At 43.0% G+C, this 16,799-nt stretch overlaps 1 long non-coding RNA gene across 2 annotated transcripts; it reads left to right on the top strand.

The window, feature by feature from the left end:
- Positions 1–3,849: 3,849 nt before the first annotated feature.
- On the top strand, positions 3,850–16,224 carry LOC111096813. 2 transcript variants are annotated; one of them, XR_005361726.1, is made up of 4 exons: positions 3,850–3,925; positions 4,910–4,982; positions 10,586–10,766; positions 15,031–16,224. It is a non-coding gene; the product is annotated as an uncharacterized LOC111096813 (long non-coding RNA). The 2 variants fall into 2 exon arrangements; XR_005361727.1 differs by lacking the exon at positions 4,910–4,982 and having other exon boundaries at positions 3,853–3,925.
- Positions 16,225–16,799: the final 575 nt, after the last annotated feature.

Genomic DNA, 16,799 nt, shown 5'->3' on the forward strand with positions numbered 1-16,799 from the left:
ATGAACCTGGAAGGCATTATACTAAGTGAAATGTCAGAGAGAGAAAGACAAACACTGTGTGATATTGCTTATGCGGAGAATCTAAAAAAAAAGCTAAACTCCTAGAAAAAGAGAACATATTGGTGGTGGCCCAGAGGTGGGGAGGTGGGGGAAAGGTGGTCAGAAGGCACAAACTTCCAGTTATAAGATGAATAAGCCATGGGGACGTAATGTGCAGCCCGGTGATAAAATTAATAAGTTCTGTATATTTGAAAGTTGCTGAGAGAGTAGATCTTAAAAGTTCTTATCTCTCTCTCTCTCTCTCTCTCTCACACACACACATACACAATTTTGCTGTGTGAAGCGATGGATATGTTAACTAGCCTTATTGTGGTGATCATTTTGCAATATACACGTATCTTAAATCGTGGTGCTATACACCTTAAGCTTCTACAATGTTCTATGTTAATTATATTTCAAGAAAGCTGGAAACAGACAAAGAAACAAAAGTACCATCTGAAAGATGTGTTAAATCACAAAATTCTAGGGATCCCTGGGTGGCGCAGTGGTTTAGCGCCTGCCTTTGGCCCAGGGAGCGATCCTGGAGACCCGGGATCGAGTCCCACGTCGGGCTCCCGGTGCATGGAGCCTGCTTCTCCCTCTGCCTGTGTCTCTGCCTCTCTCTCTCTCTCTCTCTCTCTCTCTCTCTGTGTGTGTGACTATCATAAATAAAAAAATAAAAAAATAAAAAAATAAATTCAAGCTTCTTTAAAAAAAAAAATCACAAAATTCTAGGCCATCACTCAAAGGTTTCTGATTCAGCAGGACTAGAGTAGGGCCTGAGAATTTGCATTTGCAACAAATTCCTAGGGGAAGGCGAAGCTGCTAGCCTGGCATCCACACTTGGGGAATCACTGATCTGGATGCTGAGGCCAGAAGATTTAAATCCATCCCAAGAGCTGAAAATAGAGGCGAAGTTTCTGGAGCAGGGAGTTTATGTGGGATATGATCTCAGGAAGCCCTGGGAGAGGAATGAGGGGCAAGAAACTGAAGGAAGGAAGAAGATGGACGTTGTACCACTGACCACCTGGGGCTGCTTGCCCCAGAACTCCACCGGGGGGTCGTGCAGACAGCGCATCACATGCCTCCAAGCTGTCCCGGTTGGGGGCTGGGGAGGGGGCACCTGGGCCTTACTCTAGTCAACCAGTGGGTGAGGGTTTTTCCTGCCCACATTTGTGGCCGAGGCAGGGCAGGCTCGGGGTCAGAGGACAGCCACAAGTAGGCCAAGAATTGGGACCTTACGTGTTGGTCAGGGATGTTTGGAAAGGGAGGCCAAGGGGGCAGGGCACTAACAGGCATCAGCACACACACCTAATAACTTCTGTTCCATTTGCGGATATAAGTTATACACACAGAAAGTTTTAATAACTGCAGACAGAGAACATTAAACATTTAAATTACATTGCCATGTTAAAAACTTTCCCGCGTGATCTTGAGACATTGGGTCAGGTTTTGTTTTTGTGCTCAAACACTTCAATTTTCTGGGAAAGAAAGGCACCTGCCTTTGGCTCTAGACTTCCATTAGAGACTGACTGGCCACCATGGAAACAGGATACCTGTTTCCAAAATTAGGACAGAAACTGTGGAGCCCTCCCCACATGCCTCTTCACCTCCAGGCACATCACCAGCTTCACAGTCACTGCCACCATCACAAATGCACGCACACATGGACACACTCAGACACACACGTGCACACACATGGCTACTAGGGGTTGAGCTACTTCCTTTTCTTTTTCCCCTCCAGGGCCAGTCTCTGTGGGTCATCAGATTCATCCAGCCCTTGCCTTCTCCACACCCAGTGAACTGGCCTTTGCACACTACAGTTTTTTCCTTTTCCCTGTTGCCCACTCTGGTGCAAACCTGGTCTGAGGTTGGGAGGGGGGCTGTTGGAGCTCAGACCCTGGTGTTGGACAAAACTAAGTTTTCATCCAGCTTCTACAGTTTATGGGCTGCATGACCTTCAGGTGTGTTGTGTAGCCTCTTAAACTTCAAATTTGCCCTCAATAAAGTGGAGAGAATGATTGTTCTCTCTTCGTGGAATTGTCGTGAGGATTAAATTAATGCCTTGGACTTTTTTTCTTTTTTTGGATTTTATTTATTCATGAGAGATACAGAGAGAGAGGCAGAAACACAGGCAGAGGAAGAAGCAGGCTCCCTGTGGGGAGCCCGAGGTGGGACTAGGGATCACACCCTGGCCCAAAGGCAGATGCTCAACCACTGAGCCACCCAGCTGCCCCAGTGCCTTGGACTTTTGATGTGTTCATTAAATAGTAGCTCCTAAAGGAGTGGGCTTAGTTTCACAGAGGTGTTGTGAGGATTCAAGAAGATCAGGCTTATGAAGTGACCAGCAATTCCCAGCTCACAGGAGGGTGCAGATGTAACTCATGCTCATTACTCTCCAGGAGCAGTTGTAAAGTATTCTTCGCCTGAGGTTGGGCAAAATTCAATGCTGGATGATTCCGATCCTTCAGGACACACGTCCTCTTAGAGCTTACCTGGCTCCCCTCAGCCAGGACCAGCTTCTGCCTGGGGTCCAGAGCATGTGGGCAGTGTTAGGTCACCTCATGATGGGTGGCCAGGGGCCCCAGCACCCTCTTTGCAGCCACCATCCCTCCTGGGGATAGTAATTCCTCATTCATAACAGATATGCTTTTGCCTTGTGAACACAAATAGCATGCCTCACTGAATTAAACAAACATTTCACTGTCTTTGCAGACCATGAAATTACTCACATTTTAATCTACTTGTTATTAAGAAATGAGGCTTCTAATTTAATAGGTTCCACAAAAGTAAGTAATTCATAAACACATTTTCAAACTCTGAAGGCAGATGAAAGAGTGAAATGATGTGTTAGGAAAAATCTGCCTGAGTCACAGTTTGGGGTTTCAGGGTGTGAGGACTTTCGTGCTCTCCCCAGCAGATTGGGGCTGTACTTGGACTGCTTTGTAAAGCAGAGCCTCCTCTGGGGGTGCCAGGCTCCTGTCCTCTGAGTCATACAAGATGAATTCTTCATGCTTTTAGAGAAAATGCCAGCTGGACCAAAATATGAACCTACAAATATATATGTTCCGATCCTTGTCTCAATACCAAATGAGAGACTTCCGGTAAGGACATTATAAGATTCAGAAGGAAGACATGCTATTGTATTCTTCCCATTATCTCATTATGTGGCAGAAATATCATCAATATCTGCTGAGCGGCTGAAGATACCTGCTATCAGAGAGGCATGAAATGCCCATGCATGAGTCCATGGGGGGTGATGGGGGGCCACGGGGCGTGTTTAGGCTTCTCTGACCCCTGTAGATTGCTGCGTTGAGGGCTTGTGGGTTTGTTCACGGAATTAATTGCCAAGGGGAATTTCAGTCTATTTTTAAGATTTAATTTACAAATATGAAATACACATATCTTAATGGTGCAGCTTGATGATTCTGTGCCTATCTGTGCAGCCATCACTGAATACTTAGGTGATGCCTGTCACCTCAGAAAGTTGTCAGGTTCCTTTGCTGTCAATACCACCACTCCACCCTCCCAGGTAGCTACTACTTTGCCGTCTATCACTAGCATTCTTGAACTTTGGGATTATATAGTATATATTCCCTTGTGTTTGATTTCCTTTGTTTGATTCAATGATTTTCAGATCAACCCATCTTGTCGCATGGATCACTAGTGTCTTCCTTTTTCTGGCTCCGTACTATTCCAGGGTGTGGACACCCCCTAGTTTGTTTATCCAATCACCAGCTGGTGAACTTTTGGTCTCTTTTAGAATTTTTGTCTATTGTGAATAAAGCTGATGTAAACATTCTTGTACAAGAATGTTGTTCTTGTACAGAATGTGTTCTGGGGACATACACATTCATTTCTAGGAGTGGTAGTGCTGGGTCATACGGTAAGTACGTGATTCGCTTTATAGAAACTTCCAAAGAGTTTCCCCAAATGGTCACACCATTTGACATGTCATCAGTTCCAGTTGTGCCACACCCTTGACAAGCCAAGTCCTGCCATTTGAAAGATCAATGGAGAGTCTGTTTCCTATGTTTACTTCACGTGCCTGAAGAACACACTTGTCATTCATGGGAAGCCTCCTGTATGCCTAGTAAATATTTTTACTTTAAATGTTACAACAACCCTACCAAGGGAGTAGTTTAATTTTCCATTTACAGAGGAAGAAAGTTGAAATTCGTACATCCTCACAGCTAGTAATGCTTCTCACCAGGACTCGGCCAGCATTCTTACCTCTGCGGTGGAGTGGCCAAGGACCTCAAAGAGCACTTTTCCCTTCCTCTTCAATTTGCTGATCCAGAGTAGGGAGTGAGACATGAGGACTTGTGTGAGGCCACAGATTTAAAACCTATTTATAAAGCAGTTCAGCCTCATTTCTCTCTGTAGTCAGACATCGAATGAGGTAACCTGTCTCTAAAACCTGCAGAAAAAAAGGCATAATTTACATGGCTTATTTCTTTCCAACCTGTGTAAACATAGACTCCAGTTTCCACTATCACATTGAAATTTTGTTTTGCCACTGTGGGAGGTAACTAAACAAAAAGATAAAGAGAGAAAAAGAGAAAGGAAAAAATGAGATGACTTTGTGTAAAAATACCTTGAAAATTCCCACATGGGCACTTCTGGAGAGGGTGGCTTCCACATTGGTTTAAAGAACCAGGAGGAGAGTCGTGAACAAGTGGGCTGGGAAGGCTCAAATTTTCCCAAATCAGCAGTTGTAATTCAGGTCAGTAGGTAGAGTCTGCTTCCTGAAAACGGTGCATTTGTCAGGCTTCTCCAGAGAAACAGAAGAAACAGGAAATATATAAAAAGATTTATCATAAGGAACTGGTTCATGAGATGATGGAAGCTAACAATCTGCTGTCCACAGGGTGGAGCCCAGGAAAGCCAGTGGTGTAGTTCAGTCGGAGTCTGAAGGCCTGGGAAACAGGAGAGCTATTGGTGTAAGTATCCATCCTGAGGGCAACCAATGCCAGAGGTCCACCAGACAGACAGAGATGGGATAAATTCTCTCTTCTTCCACCTTTCGTTGTACTCAGGGATTGGACAGTTCCCACCCACACTGGGGAGGGCAATCTGCTCTACTGAGTCCACAGACTCAAATGCTAATCTCATCCAGAAACATCCTCACAGACACACCCAGAAATAATGTTTAACCAGATACCTTGGTATCCCTTGGCCCAGTCAATGTGACACATGAAATTAACCATCATTAATAAATTCTGCAGCTGGTATGACTCGATGAGGCAATGTTACCCTTCTAAGATATATTTGGTTTTCTAGATTATTTGGTTTTGGTCAAGGCAATATATGATACAATTTGTTTTCTTTTGTTTTGTTTTTGTCATCTGTTTGTTTAGGGAGAGAGTGTGTGTGACAGAGCGAGCATTCTGGTAGGGGGAGGGGGAGGGGCAGAGGGAGAGGGAAAATCCTAAGCAGGTTCCATGTGCAACTCGGACTCCAACATGAGGCTCCATCTCATGATCCTGAGATCATGGCCTGAGCCAAAGTCAAGAGTCAAATGCTTAACCAACTGAGCCATCCAGGGGCCCCAATTTGTTTTCTTAAATCATCGGGGGAAATCTGACTTTCTTCAACAACCACTAGGAATCAGGCACTTTCACATATCCTCTCATATAATCTCCAGCCTGACCCTCTCTGTAAGAGAACGATTTTTATCTTTATTTCTTGGAGGAGGAAGTCCAGGCTCAGAGAGGTTAAATAATTTTTTTCATAGTCACACGGCAGGGGCTAAAATTTCACTCAGGTCATGTCTGATTTCAAAGCTAGAACTCAGCTCACTATACTACACTATCTTTCCAAAACAGAAGTTTCTATAACACATTTAGATAAATTAAGGTTATTTACTTTAAAAATACGATTGTTTCAAAAGCCACAATTATCCTTCATGTATGATATGAATCAATGTTGGACAAAAATTATACTTAATTCTCTCTGGATAACATTTATGATTTTTATGAGATACTCTCTTCCACAGAAGAACATGAGCCTATGGACTCAAGAACTTGAAAAACAGTATTAGTTTAATTAGAAAATGAATCAAATTACTGTTCACTACAATTCTAAACAAAACTCCAAAACTTCAATTGCCTGTGTTCCAACTAATCAGGGTCCTCCATTAACCAGACCTGTTTTATGCCCTCAATGGCAAATTACAAAAAGGAAACGAAAAGACTTGTTTATAAATCTCAGCTCCTAGAAGGTATCAGGATTTGTCCATGTCCAGCTTCTATACCTTCTAAATCTACCTGAATAATCTTATAATTGGCATTTAAGAATGATGGCCGGGAATTCCTGCTGAACCCCCTGTCCTCTAAGAAAGATTCCACTGTGTTCATTCCTCTGTTCTTACAAGGACAGGAGAATGGACTAGTTCATTTCAGAAATGTTTTCAGTCACAGGGATCAAAAAGGATTTCTTACTTAACTCTCAGTTACTCAGAACCTAAAATTCATCAAACTACCCCATTGCCCAAACATCTCTCTTAATCAAGCTTTTGCTGTGCTCCTAGACTTGCTGGTTGTTGTTGTTGTTGTTGTTTTTAATCAAATGCATCATTCTGGTAACACTGACAAATATGGAGGAGAAGTCTGGGGCGAATTGTGAGCTGAGCAGATCTGGGCACATAAACCAGTGCCTCTGCAGGTCCTCGTGGAAGAGAGGTTGGGAAGAAGCCAAATGCAGCACCTATTAGCTTTCCAGGATTATTTACCTGGCATTTGCACTAGTTATTTTCAAGATGGGGAAGCATGCATCCTCACACCACAAGTTTGTGGTGAGCTGCCTCCAAATCTCCCCTTTGCCACCGAAGGGGACAGAGCCGGGCTGCCCGCCCATGCTGGTGATGGCTCATCCTCAGGGAGCCCAAAGTCAGATATTCTGTTCCTAGGAGACTGGCTTTGTGTTGTTTGCTACTGCTGTTTGTTTTATCATTTGAAACACTAAATTTGTTCATTTCTAATTTGTAAAGCAAAGGAGGTATTTTGGTTCAGATCCCCTGAGGAACGAAGGCAGAAAGGAGGAAATGGGAAACAGGTGAATCTCATACACTAAAAACAAACATAATCATGTGAATCCAGGCTCAGGGCATGTGCACGATGCAGAGAGCTACTGACCAGGCAGTGCCCTTGGAATAATTAAAATCTATGGCTTATTATATTTCTCAGTGAAGAAGATTCACCCAGGGACTCGGGCATCTTGGGAAGTTTTATCCTGGCTTTCAGGCCAACTGAATAATTTAGTGGAGTCCTAAAACAGTAAGTTACTGATGCTTTTGCAGCAAATTCAGCAAAGCTGCAAATATTCGTTGAGTACCTGCTGTGTGCCAGGCTGGGCTCTGGGACGACAAGACGGAAGGCACAGGTTCAGTCCCTAGCCCCAGGTGACCAGTATAGGAGTGCAGCGACACTTGTTGGGCAGGGCTCACCAGTCCCAGAGAACTGACCTTGCAAATGCCTTATCCCCATGTGGTGACTTCAGGGCACCTCACAGAGCTAGCTCACAGGCTCCGAGGAGGTGCCAGGCAAAGGATGGGGCCAGACCATTTTACAGATGTGGATAAGAAACAACACTGAAACCACATGGGAAATCAGGACCCTTGGCACCACTGGTAGCAGTATAAATTTATACTGGCCTTTCCAAATGTGTGACATTTTGGTAGTATTTAATGGAATTAAGTGTGCCCAGACTTAGGACCAAGTCATCTGACTCCTGCCCACAGATCGCAGAGCAATTCTTGCTGATTTTATAAGGGATTCTGTGTTGGATTTCGTGTTGGCATTGGGTGGGAAAAGTGAGTGGATGATTACCTTGTGTCCGCCGTTAGGGCTGTGGACAGGTGACAGGTGATGGGCACCTACTATGGAATACTTTGAAATTTGGAGGAGGAACAAACAAAATGTGCCTAGAGCTATATGCAGAGAATGACACAGAAAAAAAAAATAACCCTAAGACAATTTAAGGGCAGAATGAGAATTATAGCACCATACCAATTGTGTAAATTCAAAACACGCACTCACAAAAACGTGCACATTTAAAGATAACTATATTTGGGAATCAGGATGAAGGGGAAAAATAAAATAAGTACCTGTATGAACCAATGTTGATAATACTGAAGATTGTTATAACACCGAAGGTGGAAGATTAACTCAACTTTCTTTACCAAAGGGTGCTGTGGAAAGGAGACAAAATTTGAAGATGTAGCCCCATCTTCAGCATGATTCAATTAGTATGCAAACTATTTCTGTAGAGGTGTCCTTCCAGGGCAATTGCTGATATTCTGTTCCTGTCCTGCTGAACTCTATGGTGATCCTCCTTGTATAAAGAATTCAGAGTAGACTGGATTATACAGACCTCTGTGGCCCAAAACAACCTGTGCCATGGGTTGGTCACAGCTTGGCTGGGGCTGTGCTCCACCTGGGATACTCCAGGACCCAGCCTCCAACAGTCACAGCACTGGTCTCTGTGGCAGAAGAAAGGAGACCTCAGGTAAATTGCACACTGGTTCTCAAGACCTCCAACCAAAAGTGACACTTAGCACTTTCACTTATATTCCATTGGCATTAGCAAGTCCCGTGGCCAAGTCCACCCGGAGAATGACTGGAACAATGACAGCCAAGAATATTTGCTGGGAGCACTAACATTTACCCTCCTCGTCTTCAGATAACACTCCCCTCAGATTTCTCCCAGTTGGCTCTCTTGAGCTGTGTGACCTTGGACAAGTTACTTAGCTTTTTCACGCCTCCGTTTCTTTTCTGTAGTTGGGAGTTCTGAGACCTATCCCATGAACTTTCTGTCAGCACACGTAAGGGGGGGCAGTGAATGTGTATAGCAAAGGGTCCGGCAGCCAGGAAGCCCTCAGCACAGTGTAGTCATTGTTGTCGTTCTGAACACCCCTACTCTCACTTCCTCTTCCTAGCCCTCCTTCAGATCCGTCCTCCACACTAGCCCTGCCTTGATCCTTAAACATGGCTTTGCTCATATCCCGACTGAGGCCAAAAGCATACTTTTGCTCCCTGTTGGTGTAGTAGTTGCCTCGACTGCTGCCTGTGGTAGCTAGCATTCCTGTTTTGGGTGCCACCCTCCATCTGAGCTTGCAAGCTCACTGCCCTGCATCCTAATCTGTAAGCAAGGTGAGTTACTCAATCCTCATTCATTGCATGCATTTTCCAAGGAATTTCAAGGAATGGGAACATCTTTCTTCACCCATCCATTCATTCATTTAATGAATGCTTGGTCTACAGCAGACATCATTCCAGGGGTTGAAGATATAGAAATGAAGACAGAGAACATATAGTCCTCATGGAGCCTATAGGAGATGTGCTAAGATACCTAAGATGGCTCAAATTAGTGATGTGTGCCATCGAGACCACTTCATACGGTGAGAGGATAGAGTGTCTGAGTGGGTCAGCTAGGCTAGTCAGGGAAGGCTGAATGATCAAGTGAAGAGGAGAAACCTCATAAATATCCGGGAGAAGAGCATTCCAGAGACACAGTGACAAATCTCATGTCAAGTAACGGAGGAGAAGGCTGGAGTGAGTTCAGCTCAGTGGACAAGGAGAAAGTGGGAGAGTAGAGCAGGGGGGAAGAACTCAGGGACAGGTCATTTACAAGAATGTAGGAAAATGAAAAGCCTTTTGAAGGTTTACTGCTTTTGCCCTTCTATGCAAGGCATGTGTCTTCAATATACACATAATCAGATTTAATCACTGTCTGGGTCCAATTGAAAAACACTTCACAAGACCTTGCCTGATCTTTATCTCTCCTCTTCCCCATCTCCCATTAAAAGTAGTTTTTTTCCACCTTTAAACTTACAAGATAACTTACCCACCCCAAGGATTTGCATCCTTTCACCTGGAGGAACACCTGCCCTGTGGCTCGGGGATTTCAGTTCCACAAAATGAAATGGGTAGTATTAACAGATACCCAGCATTAGTAGTATTGATATCTCCTTATAACTTTACTCCAGAGTCATATAGGACGAGCTTCAGAAAAGCAGACAAAAATACGCCTAGAAAATGGAACAAGTCATCCAATGTCTTTGGTACAAAGAGATGGAACAAGAAAATTACTTTGATCTGGATAATTCTTTTACAGAATATTTCAGCCAGACCCCTTGTCATATTCTCCGTAAGCCTTTACCCTGTCCTGTATTTCTGAGTATTAAGCTGGGTAATAAAGTCCGGCTAAGACAATAGCAGCTATATGGTTTTCAGTTGCTCTGATGTCTTTCCTTTGTGGCTGTGTGAGTGAGACAGGGTCCTTTTCCAAACACAAGGAAAACAAAACAAAGAGAACCCAGTAAAATGAAATCATCCTGGGCATTGTCAGGCCTGCCTCTAAAAATCACTTCATTTTTTTCTCATGTATTTTGCTACCTTTCTAATCTTAATTAATGACCATAGAAAGCTTTGGAATTTGTTGTTCTGTTTCTCTGGTCACATTGTGCCTGGGGTCCAGCTCCCGTACCCAAGCATATAGTTGTTATTGCTTATTAATATTCACCGAACATCTGCCCTGCACTTAGATGCCACTGGGACACCAGAATTAGCTACAGTCACTCTCCAGTGTATTCCTCTGAGCATGACAGGACTCAAAGCGAAGGAGGAGTTTATTTCTGGAAAACAAGGGTGACATCGTGACACAGGCTTGTGGGGCACTGTGTGCCAAGCTGGCTTTGATATTTGTGGATCTTATGATATTTCCAGGTAAGCAATTTGGTTTTGTTTGGTTTCAGAGGGAGGTATGAAGTGGTGGGCAGAAAGGAGGGGAGGGTGGATGGCATGTGAATCACGGAGGGCACATTCTCTTAGGCTGCAGAGGGAATGTTCTCCAACCTTGCTGAGAAATAAGCCTTGATGAATGAATCTATGAATTTAGTTGAATTGTGTCTTGACAGTGAGGATGCTGGGAGCGAATGAATGAATGAATGAGAGAATGCAAAGGAGAAGGATGGAGGAATAAACACAGGCTCTTTGGCAGCACACAGAACCAGGGGTAGGAACAAGATGCAGGGGCCTCAGAGTGGAGGTTATAGTTTGAAGAGATACAAGATAATAACAAAAAGGCCAAGAAGGAGGAAAATTTTGTTTTTTATAAAGTTTGCTTTTAGGGAATTAGGATTTTCAGAGAAATCGCAGATATTAAGTGCACAAGTTCAATGAGTTTTGACAAAGGTATACATGCATGGAAATCACATTCCTATCAAGATATAGAATATTCCCCCTGCCCAGGAAATCTCCCCCATGTCCCTGACTGGTCAATCCCTACTCTCCATCTCGTTCCCCACCTCAGAGGACACTGCTGTCCTGGGTTCTATCTCTGTAACTCATTTTTTCCTGTTCCTGAACTTTACATAAATGCAATCACATAGAATATTTGACATCTTTTATGTTTGCCTTCTTTCCCACAGGTCTATTTTTTTAAAGATTTTATTTAGTTATTCATGAGAGACACAGAGAGAGGCAGAGAGAGAGAGACAGAGACAGGAGAAGCAGGCTCTATGCAAGAAGTTCAATGTGGGACTCGATCCAGGGTCTCTGGGATCACGCCCTGAGCCAAAGGCATATGCTCAACCACTGAGTCACCCAGGCGTCCCAGCACAGAAGGTCTTTGAGCTCAAATATGTTGCTATTTGGATTGTTTCTTTTTTTGTCTGGATGGCATTTCATTGTACAGCTCTACTGCACTTTTTAAAAAATATTTTATTTATTTATTCATGAGAGACACAGAGAGAGAGAGAGAGAGAGAGAGAGAGGCAGAGACACAGGCAGAGGGAGAAGCAGGCTCCATGCAGGGAGCCCGATGTGGGACTCGATCCCAGGACTCCAAGATCACGCCCTGGGCTGAAGACAGGCGCTAAACCGCTGAGCCACCCAGGGATCCCCTCTACTGCACTTTTAAAATTTATTCTTCTTTCCATGGCCACTTCACGGCCCAGTTTTGGCTACTATTAAGAAAGCCACTGTGAGCATTCTTATATAAGTCTCCTTAAATTTTTATTTTTTTGGTATGTGATTTTATTTATTTCTCTTGGGCAATACCTAGAAGCAACATTGCTGGGTATAAAATAGTTATATTCTTAGTGTTATAAGAAACTGGCCGTATCATTTTACACCTCAACCAGCAATGTGTGAGGGTTCTGGCTGCTTTGTGTCTACCAACTCTGATATTGTCAATCTCCTCCCAAGGGCTTTTTTTTTTTTTTTTTTTTTTTGGCATTTTATTGATGTTTTTCCATCTTACTATTAAGGTGTTATGAGTTCTTTATGTATTATGCATATAACTCCTTTGTCAACTATTTCTAAGAGGAATATTTTCTTGATGGTTTAGGGCCTGCCAATTCATTTTCTTCATGATTATTTCTTGTTGAGTAGAAGTTTTAAATTTAAGTCCAATTTATCGTTTTTTTCTTCTATAATTTATACTTTTTAGGTCCAGTCTAAGAAATCTTTGCTTGCTTCAAGCCCAAAAGACTCCTATGTTTTCTTCTACAGTCTTGTAGATTTGGCTTTTATGTCTAGGTCTTAATTAACTTAGGGTATAAAAGGTATAATCATGTGGTGCCTACCTGGCTCAGTTGGGTAAGCAGCTGACTCTGATTTCAGCTCAAGTAATGATCTTGGGGTCCTGGGATGGAGTCCTATGAGGACTCTGCAATCAGTGGGGAGTCTGCTTGAGGATTCTCACTCTCTCCTTCTTCCCCCTGCAACTCATACACATGTTCTCTCTCAAATCAATCAATCAATCAATCAATCAATCAATCAATCAATCTTTTAAAAAGCTACAATCATGAAGTAGGAGTTAAGGTTTCTTTTTTTTCCCAAATTGATTTCCAATTGTTCTGACACCACTGTGGGAAGACTTCTTCCATTGCATCACTTCTTTGGAGCCTGTAAGGCCAGCATTTGATGAGGAAAAAGTCATTGGTGATCCCAAAGGAAAAAAAATGGGGAGTCTGGAGAGATGCCAATAAAAGAGGAAGGAAGGGCCTTTACAAGACAGGAGAGGATCTTAAAACAGATAGAAGCCAGATTATAGAGGCTAAGTACAGGGAGCAGATACAATGGCGAGAGTAGGAATGGATCATATATCTAAGGGGTTCGGCTACGAAGACAAGGGTAAGAAAGGGACAGTAATTCTCAACAATCATTTCTAGGTCAAGAGATCGGAAAAATATTTATTAGCAGGCAATGGGCTAGGGAAATAATAATGTTAAGTTGGAAATGTAGAGGCTTTGGGTGGAGAAAGGCTCAAATGATATCCATTTGTGGAGACTTTGCCACTCCCAGAGTGGCACTACAGTGAACTCAGAGAGACATACTGGGAAATATACATTTATGTGCCAATATCTATTCACTATATAAGAACTGACTGCTGAAAGTGCAGTATGTAGAAGTAAAGCACTGAGTTTAAACGGCTAGTCTGCCAGATGGGCTGAGAGCCGATCACCCAGGAGCCGCCATGTCCATGCCTTTGTGAAGAGGCTCTTCATGCTCCCCTTGGGCCAGAGGAATGGTTGAATGACTCTTCCCTCAACCATTTCACTTTATGGGAGGAGGAAGACAGACCAGAAGTTAGCTATCAGCACCTGCTTTTCTACATGAAAGTTTTTCTTAAACATCTAAATGGATGAGGAGGATGAGGTAGCTATTTTACTTTATATGCTATAGACTCTAGCTGCTCTCCTAATCCCACAAGAAAGAGTTTAAGGGCCTATTACAATTTGTTTTCCAAAGGAAAGAACAACAATGTTTACTAATTATTAACTGTATGCCAGGCAGGAGTGTTAGATACCGTTGTACAGGTTGTGCACTATACAACTGCATTACACCAGGAGACACTATTCCTATCCTAGCTTGGTGTTGTGAAGTATGGTGGCCTTGATGAAAAATGTTACTCTATGGTTTTTACACAAGCAAGCTTACTTAGCCTTTGCAACCACCCTATTGGATTGGCATTATTATGTTCATTCTGTAGATGAGAAAATCGAGGCTCAGAGAGGTAAAGCCCCTTGCCCAAGGACATTCAGCTAGTAAGTAGCAGGGATATAATTTGTAGACCTATTGATTCCAAAACATCACTTCTCAGTGAACTTAAAATATTGGCAAAGTTCACCTTTAGAAGGCAAGTAAGTAGACTATTTGAAGTCTACTTGCCTTCTACTATTTGAAGAAACCAGCAACCTTCTGGGAAGATGTGAAATGAAAAAGGCCACTGGAGTGAAAGTCAAAGGCAACAGAGGACTAGGAACTGCCAGGGTGGCTAGAGAGAGATGGAGGGAAATTCTAGATTGGCAGAAGCTGGAAGAGCAGATGGCCCAGCAACCCAAGCACACCCACCCATGTGGCAGAGAAAAGAGCCAACTACAAAACACCAAAACTGGTCCAGCCATGAGTGGCTTGGGAAAACCCCAGATGGGCTGATCCACTGGCTTAGGGGTAAGGAGGGCTAAATAGGGCTGTCCCAGTGCTCAGAAACTGAAGCAGAAATGCTCAGTGCTTGCTGGGAACCTACTGTGTTCTCACAGGAAGGCAGTTCGGCTCAGAGGCAATAATGAATGCTTACAATTAGGGTCAAATTCTGATTCCCACATTTACCAGGTGTGAGACAAAAGGCAAGTAACCTATCTATTTCTAATCTGTTAAATGAGATTATAGTACCAACTGGAAAAATTGTTCTGATGATTAAATTAGGTAATGTAACTTGCGTGCATAGTCAGCATTTAATAAATGTCAGTTACTCTGCGACTCAGGGCATATAAGATGAGACATGATCACAGCGATAACAGTCCACTTATCAAACCTTTGAAGCTCCCAGTTCAGAGGCCACTGTATTGGCTTGTGTCATCCTTCAGCCCCAGCACCGGGGAAGATGTGGGAGCTCAGCTGTTGCCTTACTCCACCGCAGGCTACTTATGCTCCTTTTCATTTTTTTTCCTTATCTGTTCCCACTCTCTCTCTCTTTCCCCAGAACACCATGCCCATCAGAACAGCACCCTGCAGTGGCCGCAGTGACAAGCAGAGCTACGTCGTCTGTACTACTGGTCTGAGCGATTCCAACTGCAAGCTCCTGGAAGGGAGGGGTTGGGGCTTGTTCAGTTTTGCATCTTCAGAATTGGAACCTAAATCCCGTCCCTACATGTTGACTCGATGCATGGCCAGTAAGTGCAAAAAAAAAATAATAATAACTTGTCTGGCCCCCGCACTTCAGACAGGATATGGACGTGGGGCTGGCAAGTTTCCATGGATGTGGATGAAGAGGGTCTGCTGGCCAGAGTGCTGTGGTAGGGTGAGAACCCTGGATTTAGCTGTGGGCTTCAGAACCAGACTTTCATTGCAAGCTGTCCCTGGTGGGTGCTTTATGCGTGCTTCAAAACCATAAACTGGATGAGCAGATGCCTGGTGGTAGCGGGCTGCTTGTTTTCAGGGGGGTAGACGTGCCCAGTGGGCACCTGAAGCATGCATTGCCCATCGCACACGAGTTTTTCTGTCAGGCACAGAAATAAACCTTTCCTTTTCCTGGGCAGTAAAAGAACAGAGCTTTGAAAAGCCATGGAAAAACAAATTAAACAGTGCCACACTACGGAGTATCCTCTCTCTCCTCTCTTCTCGTAAAACCAAGTGAGACTGTTACTCCATTTGAATGAGTCCTGGTCAGTAGCAATGGGAACTAGGAAACCCTTGAGGGAAGAGGTCAGACTCACAAGGTTAAACTATAAAACTTAGAGGATATCTTCCAATTAGGAAAGAGGTAGGAAATGAAGAATGCTTTTGGATTTCCAGTAAATGTAATGCTAAAATATTTGGCCATTTGTCTATTGCCATGTATCAATCCAATTAACCTTGCGCCATGCGCCCAACTGCATTCAGTGATCCTGATGTGTTACAAATCAATATAAAATATCCCACTGCTGATGGGGATCCTCAGGAACAGAGAAAGTCCAGCTTTTGAGTTTCAGAGTTTTGAAAATGAGTGAAATTCACCTCTCGAGTTATGAAGGTAGTGATAGTCTATGATTTGGTTGCAAACAAACAGGACTTTCATTTTACCGGCAACATAAATTTGTCAAAATCATCAGCATGTAGGACTTTGGATTCTGATTAGCAGTGATAATGGGAAATGATTTCTAATATTCTGCAGTTGAAATGACCCATTAGTAATGAAATAAAATTGGTACACTGAAATGTTTTCTTAAGGAAAGGTTATTTTTTGCATAATGTCCGCTGGATTTTATTATTTTTTCAATTGCTTTATAAATAGAGAAACAGATGTTTCTCTTACAGCAACTCCGCTTTCTTCAAATTACCTTTGCTGTAAAGGTAAGAAGTGTAAAGGGCAAGTTGAATCTATCATTAATCTTGCGTTTGCTGTGTTCGAACAATTGCCAAAGTTGATTTTGTAAGTATTTTATTATCAAAATAAGACATGGGGGCGGGGGGTGGGTGGATTGCCAAAATATCCCAGTGAGTATTAGGTTTTTGTTTTATTTCAACTTGATTTATCTATCAACTCATTTTTTGTCTTACTATGTATGTAACAGGGACATTTCTCATTATTCACTGAATTGGTAACTCTTCCCCAAGAAAAATATGACCATGGCTGAAATTATTATTATATCCACTTTCAAGGTTTTACATATAAAACTCATTAAAATTTTGGCAAGATAGGACAGCATCCAGAAGAAATTCAATTTGGTATTTCTGTTTCAATTAAATATGATTCTAGCAGGTTATCAGCAA

Source organism: Canis lupus, chromosome 7, assembly GCF_011100685.1.
Source record: "Canis lupus familiaris isolate Mischka breed German Shepherd chromosome 7, alternate assembly UU_Cfam_GSD_1.0, whole genome shotgun sequence".
NCBI classification, from domain to species: domain Eukaryota; kingdom Metazoa; phylum Chordata; class Mammalia; order Carnivora; family Canidae; genus Canis; species Canis lupus.